The sequence below is a fragment of the Gallus gallus genome, chromosome 2 (genome assembly GCF_016699485.2).
Source record: "Gallus gallus isolate bGalGal1 chromosome 2, bGalGal1.mat.broiler.GRCg7b, whole genome shotgun sequence".
Taxonomy (NCBI): domain Eukaryota; kingdom Metazoa; phylum Chordata; class Aves; order Galliformes; family Phasianidae; genus Gallus; species Gallus gallus.
Window position 1 is genome coordinate 112,490,530 of NC_052533.1, and position 6,000 is coordinate 112,496,529.

Below are 6,000 nucleotides of genomic sequence, written 5' to 3' on the forward strand. Positions count from 1 at the left end.
TGTGATCAACCTCACTCCCTTACCAAGGGAATTTATTATCACCATGTTTCAAACAAGTCAGAGTGAACCTCAATTAGCCCTCTTAACTGTCTCCACTTTGCATATAGTAATTCAAGAGGAGTTCAAAGCCTGGAAAGATCTGAACAGTCCTAAGTCCATTCAGCTGTTTTATATGTTATGTAAAAATGTGGTAGAAGAAACTACAAAACCCGGACTCAACTCTCCCAGCACTGCCACCTCTGAAGATGAAAGAAACGAGTTTGAATACAACAGTGAATGCTCTACATCACTAAGTTGCACTGGCTCTTCCTTTTGCTTTCATTAGGGTTTTGTGAGAAAGGGGCTCCAGTTTCAGGAGAGAGGTACTGACTTGGAGAAGCTTTATGAGTGAGGTTCATGCTTACTTGGAATTTCTTACTATCACTGTGTGTTGATAGGTGAGTCTCATAGACCCCACTCTTGCATATCTCACTCTCCTTATACATAGCACAACTGCCTAACTCTTGAAGTCTCTGTATCGGAAAGATGATCTCTGAAAATTCTTCAGTTGATGGTGGACTCCCAGAGGGTGGTGACACACTGGAACAGGTTGCCCAAGGAGGTTGTGGATACTCCATCCGTGGAGGCATTCAAGGCCAGGCTGGTCTGGTGGTTGGTGACCCTGTCCACAGGAGGGAGGTTGAAACTAGATGACCACTGTGGTCCTTTTCAACCCAGGCCATTCTATGATTCTATTATATGATTCTATGACTCAGGCACAGAGAATAAAAGAAAATAGAAAATAAAAGAAAATAGATTTCCTTCCTTACCTCTAAAATTATCAGTCTTACTGACCTAATGGGATGTAATAATGCCAGTGTGAAACTGGACAGTTCAAGTATTTTTCTGGGAAAGTTATACTTCTGGGACTTGCATAGATGTTTTTGTATTCAAAAAAACATGGAGCTGAGAAAGTATTTTGGACTGAAAACCAGTATTTCCCATACACAGAATAAGTCATACAGACTCTCTTAGCCAGATGCAAAACAAGCAGAATATGTCAGCTGGGAAACTTGTTTGAACTGACAAGTTAAGGTAAAAGATGCTTGTGTTTGTTGTCTTCTGAACACAATAAAAGGCTTTCAGTTTCATGTGAGCAGATACTGGTTTTCTCATTTCACTGTGTTATGCATCTGTAGTGCTGAGATCACTTTCACACAGCTGTCTCATGGCCAGAGGAAGGAACACACAGTCTTCCTCTTCATGAGTTTTTTTTTTTGTCCTACAGATGTAACACTTTAAACTGAAAATCTCCTTCATTACACCTGAACTTTGTGTCCCACGATTTTATCTCTGGCTGTGGACATCTTGGCTCTTGATCTTCTCTTTGTACCTTAATTAAATGGAAAACAATTACTCAGAGGAGCTGGTTATCTGGAAGGTTTCCATACAGAGATCTGAAAACAGGAGTTTCTTCTTCGGCCTGGCTCTCGTTTCTGTTGCTTCAAGGCACAATGAATTATTTTCTATTCCCTGCCCATCACACCAAACTCAGGGGTACAACAGCCTCATGTAGCATTACCTGCATTGGCACACATGGACTGCTAAAGCGGTTACAAGAGCTGGCAGAGCAAAACTTGCAGTGAAGAACTGTCAAGAGCACTCTTACACACAGAACATAGTTCCAGGGACAAAGAGGTTCTCAGCAAAGCAAAGACATTTGACAAACTCCCTACCCATGCTGAAATTAGCGGGTCATTTGTTTTCCTCACCAATCAATCCTTACCAAGCTGTTCTTTAAAAACAAACAAAAAAAAATTTCAGTTACCATTTTATTAAATGATAACTCTTGATAGACTATTTCTTCAAAAGAGCTATTGAGCTGGAGGTGATCTGTAGGATACAAATGCAGTGGCATTCCCTAACCACGCTGCATTTATTTGGTACAGACATATGCCTCGTTTGGACACTTTTGAATGCTCTTAAGCACTTAGGAAAACAAGTAGGGTATATTTTCTCAAAAAGCAAAAAAGAAAGAAAAGCTGTAGGTCTGCACTTCCTTATTGATGAACCAGAAGTCACAAAGCTGGTTCAGTGCAGAAGCCTAAAAGTTATTTGCCTTCCACCGTACAGAAGGACCTCCTTGTAACCAGGCTCAGTGACAGCTGGCTTTCTGGACTGAAGAAAACTGCTCAGTCTCCCGTGGATCCCAAGAAATGTCTTTTTTCCTACCCGTGGATGTTCCCTGCCCCTCTTGACCGTCTCTGCCTGAGATTCCCTGCTCCTCTCCCCCGTGCTCCAGTTGCTGGAACTGTTGCTCTCCAGCTGTGCCCAGATGTTTCCACAGGAAGGATCCATCTTCCTCCTCCTTCAGGAAATCACCGTGACTCCAGTGCCCCTTTACCTTTAACCCAATGTGCAAGCAGCAAACAAACAAAACAGGCAGACAGTCCATTATGGTCCACTGCTCTCTGTCAGTATTTTTCAACTCGTACTGGAAAAAGAGAGAAAGGCGTTACAGGAAATAAAACAAATAATTAAAGCACGTTACGAGCTTAAAAAGGAAGCTGAGTATTAAATGGCCAAAGAAATCCATTCATCCATCTGGCAAATGACAGAAATGTCAGCCATCCCCAGATTTGCAGCATCTCTTATTCTGTGTGCATTGCAGGTCAAGTGAAATAAAGGTTGCCCTATCCCTGTACAGCATATGCATTCATGTTCCCACACTTCTTGTATCTCTCTAGGCAAAACAGGCCAGCAATAAACTGGACTCATAAGGCCATCAGACCCTCACTCTGACTCTGGCTTTAACAACTGGCAGGAGTTCCCTTTCATCCATGCAAGGAAGACAGTGTGTTGCCCAGAAAAGATAAATTCCCCCTTTCTACGTCAATGGGCACTATAAGGCACCATACCCAATTGGTCTCTTGATATACAGACTATCCAAATTAAAACTTCTAAACTCTTAATTTTGCTTAGATGGATCTGGCCTCTAATGACCATCACATCTTTTTAAAAATCGCCCTTTCCACGCTGTGGTAGACCTTACTAATATGCTGTGCTTTTTAAGCTTTAGACTTCTAGCCCTATATTTGCTTCCAACTCTGAACCTAAGCTTAATTATTAGTAGGAGCACATCTTAGTAGAACAGAGTATATGAAAAATTTTCCCTTATAGTATTTAATAATTTAAAGCCATTCTTTTACAATAATTACTAATATAAAAAAAAATTACATATTACTTATTGCTTGTTGCTGTCTTTGTAAGGCATACAAAGTGTGCATCCTAACACAAAATCTAATTATATGAATCAACTGAAGGAAATACAGAAGTAAATGACAATATAAAACACTGACCGATCCAATTGTCTTCCCTATTTGTAATTAGATATTTATCTACTTTTTAATGAGATAAAGATAGTTCCTTTAAATTTTAAACACAAAACTTTAACCCTAGCTCCAAATCTAATGCTAACATTAATGCCAGCAGTGGATACAGCAAGAAAAACTAAAGAAAAGCTTATTTCCATAGAGAAATGTGCCATCCCTGTATTTCCCTAGTCCCTGGAGAATCCAACAATAAGTTGAAGGCAGTAAACTCGAGGTTCCCAATTCCTAACACTGCCCCTGGCCAGCACACTTGTATGAATCTAGGCTATGCAAGACAGTGTACAGCTTTGATCTTTCCAAAAACTGCCCACTTCCAAGTCTTTAGGAATAATGACATACAGCCATGGTCTGGGCCCTCAGCACGCCTCTTAACCCAAAACCTAATTTTGGTGCTTAGCTCAAAGCAAGGCAGAGCTTTAACCTAATCTAGAGACCACCACTAGACCTAACCATAATAATGCATGCATACCAACAATAATGTATTTGCCTTTACCAACCCCTGTTGTCCTGTCTTCTGAGCTCTGCAAGACATGGATCATACATTAAAAGCTGTAGTCACGAAAATGTGGTTCCAAACCCCGTCTCTGGCCATAATTATTTTCAGAGTTAATCACATAATGATAGAATTATCCAGTTTCTTCCCTATCATCACTTGCCCTATTCCTAACTTAGTCAGGCCAACAGAATAAAGAATTCAGCAGATGTCCTTAACACATGAATTCCCAAACCCCAGCTCCAACACTTGCACTAACTGAACAAGCAGACAGTAGGTGTGGATATAGAGCATTCACCCCTTTCAGATGCCGCCCTCTTCCTGATGCTCCACTCCCCTGAGGAAACAACAAAAAAAAAAAACCTCTTTTTTTTCCAGAGTTTCTCTTACATTCCCAAACTCCAGCTCAAAATGTGCCTTGACATTTAGTGTTCGATAGTGCACCCCAACAAGCACTGCCCTTTGTGAACTGTCCCCTTCTGGAGCCGTGGGCTCCAAAGCTTTATGATCAGACTCTTACAAAACCTCATCCCACCCCTCAGTTATTTCCAGTAGACAAACGTGCAGACCGCAAATTCCCAGCAGGTTTGTTTCCACAGATTAATCCCAGCAAATCAAGAAAAAATGGCCCCGTTAATCTTCATTCTCCCCCCACCTATATGGGACCTACAGAATGTTGCAACATGCCTGGCTCCTGGGTCTGCTCCACAGTTAACCCCAGCACTGATCCTATGCAGTGGCTGAGATCTATATCCAATGTAAAAAGACCCTTTCAAACGCTGCCTTTAGTCAGCATTTGTCCTCTTCCCAGTTCTGAGGAACTCGATAGTTTAATACTGGCCGTGTTTACAGAAACACTGAAAATAATAAAGTATTGCTTTTCCCGAGTTTAACTGGGATTTAGTTAAGAATGATTTAATTTTTTTTGGCAAACCTTTTTTCCCTGATCATTTCTCTGGAGAGTCTGTGCAGTGAACACCCCATCAGAACCAGCCGGATGGGGAAGGAAAACATTTTAAATGAGTTAATTTCACAGAAAAGTTGATAACAACCAAAATCAACTTCTCCAGCTAAAATTCCAAGAAATATATTTTTTAAACATAAATTAATACAGTGTTCTAAGAGCGCACGATTTCTATGCCATGAATTTGAAAATGCTCTTTCAATGAATCATAGAATCTTTAAGGTTGGAAAAGACCTCCAAAGTCATCCAGTTCAACCGTCAGCCCATCCCCATCATGCCCACTGGCCACGTCCCTCAGTGCCACATCTACGTGGTTCTTGAACACCTTCAGGGATGGTGACTGCACCGCAGCCTGTTCCAATGAATTACCACTCTTTCTGAGATGAAGCTTTTCCTAACATCCAACCTGAACCTCCCCTGGTGCGACTTAAGGTCGTTCCGTTGGTCAAAACTGATGAAAAGAAAGTATTACACAAAATCCACACTCGGCTGTTGGTAGTTTGGTTTCCGAAGCAGCAGCAGCTGAGGTTTCAGTGCTGCCAATTCAGTTCCATCCTTGATGCAAGCTCCCCACCTAGTGGTGTAACTCCTAATGCTCCTCGAAATGATTGCAGTTCCTCACCTGTCATTTTTATTTCTGATTCACTTCAGGAGTAATAGCAGCAGTTTCCTTACACAATGTTTCATAAATATTTAAGCTATATAGTAAGTTCTTCCAGAATTAAAATTCGTTTCACACAGAGACTGAAATATTTATAACACATTTGGAAAACAGAAGGGCCGAGGGAACCATAACAGAAAACCTCGTCGCCCTGAGCAAGCTGGTAATTTGAAAGCACAGCCTCAGCTGTTTTTCACTTTGATTTCGGTAGTTGGACAAAATTCTATTCTTAGGAAATCCTGTGTGCTCCACAAATGTGAACAACAATCACATTTCACACGGCATTTTACAGCAGGCAAAACACTGCTCATAGCTCTGACAGCGTACCTACGTACATCACGGAGAGATTCCAGTGGGAAGGAGGGATCGTCAGAATGCCAAAAGTCAGACTCGGCAATCAGAATCCTCCACCCTATTTAAATGTATGCATCGTCGCAATATCCCTCCTTGAAAGTTACAGCCTCTGGGAGAAACACACAAAAGTAAGGGGAGCCCATGCCAAACACACAGG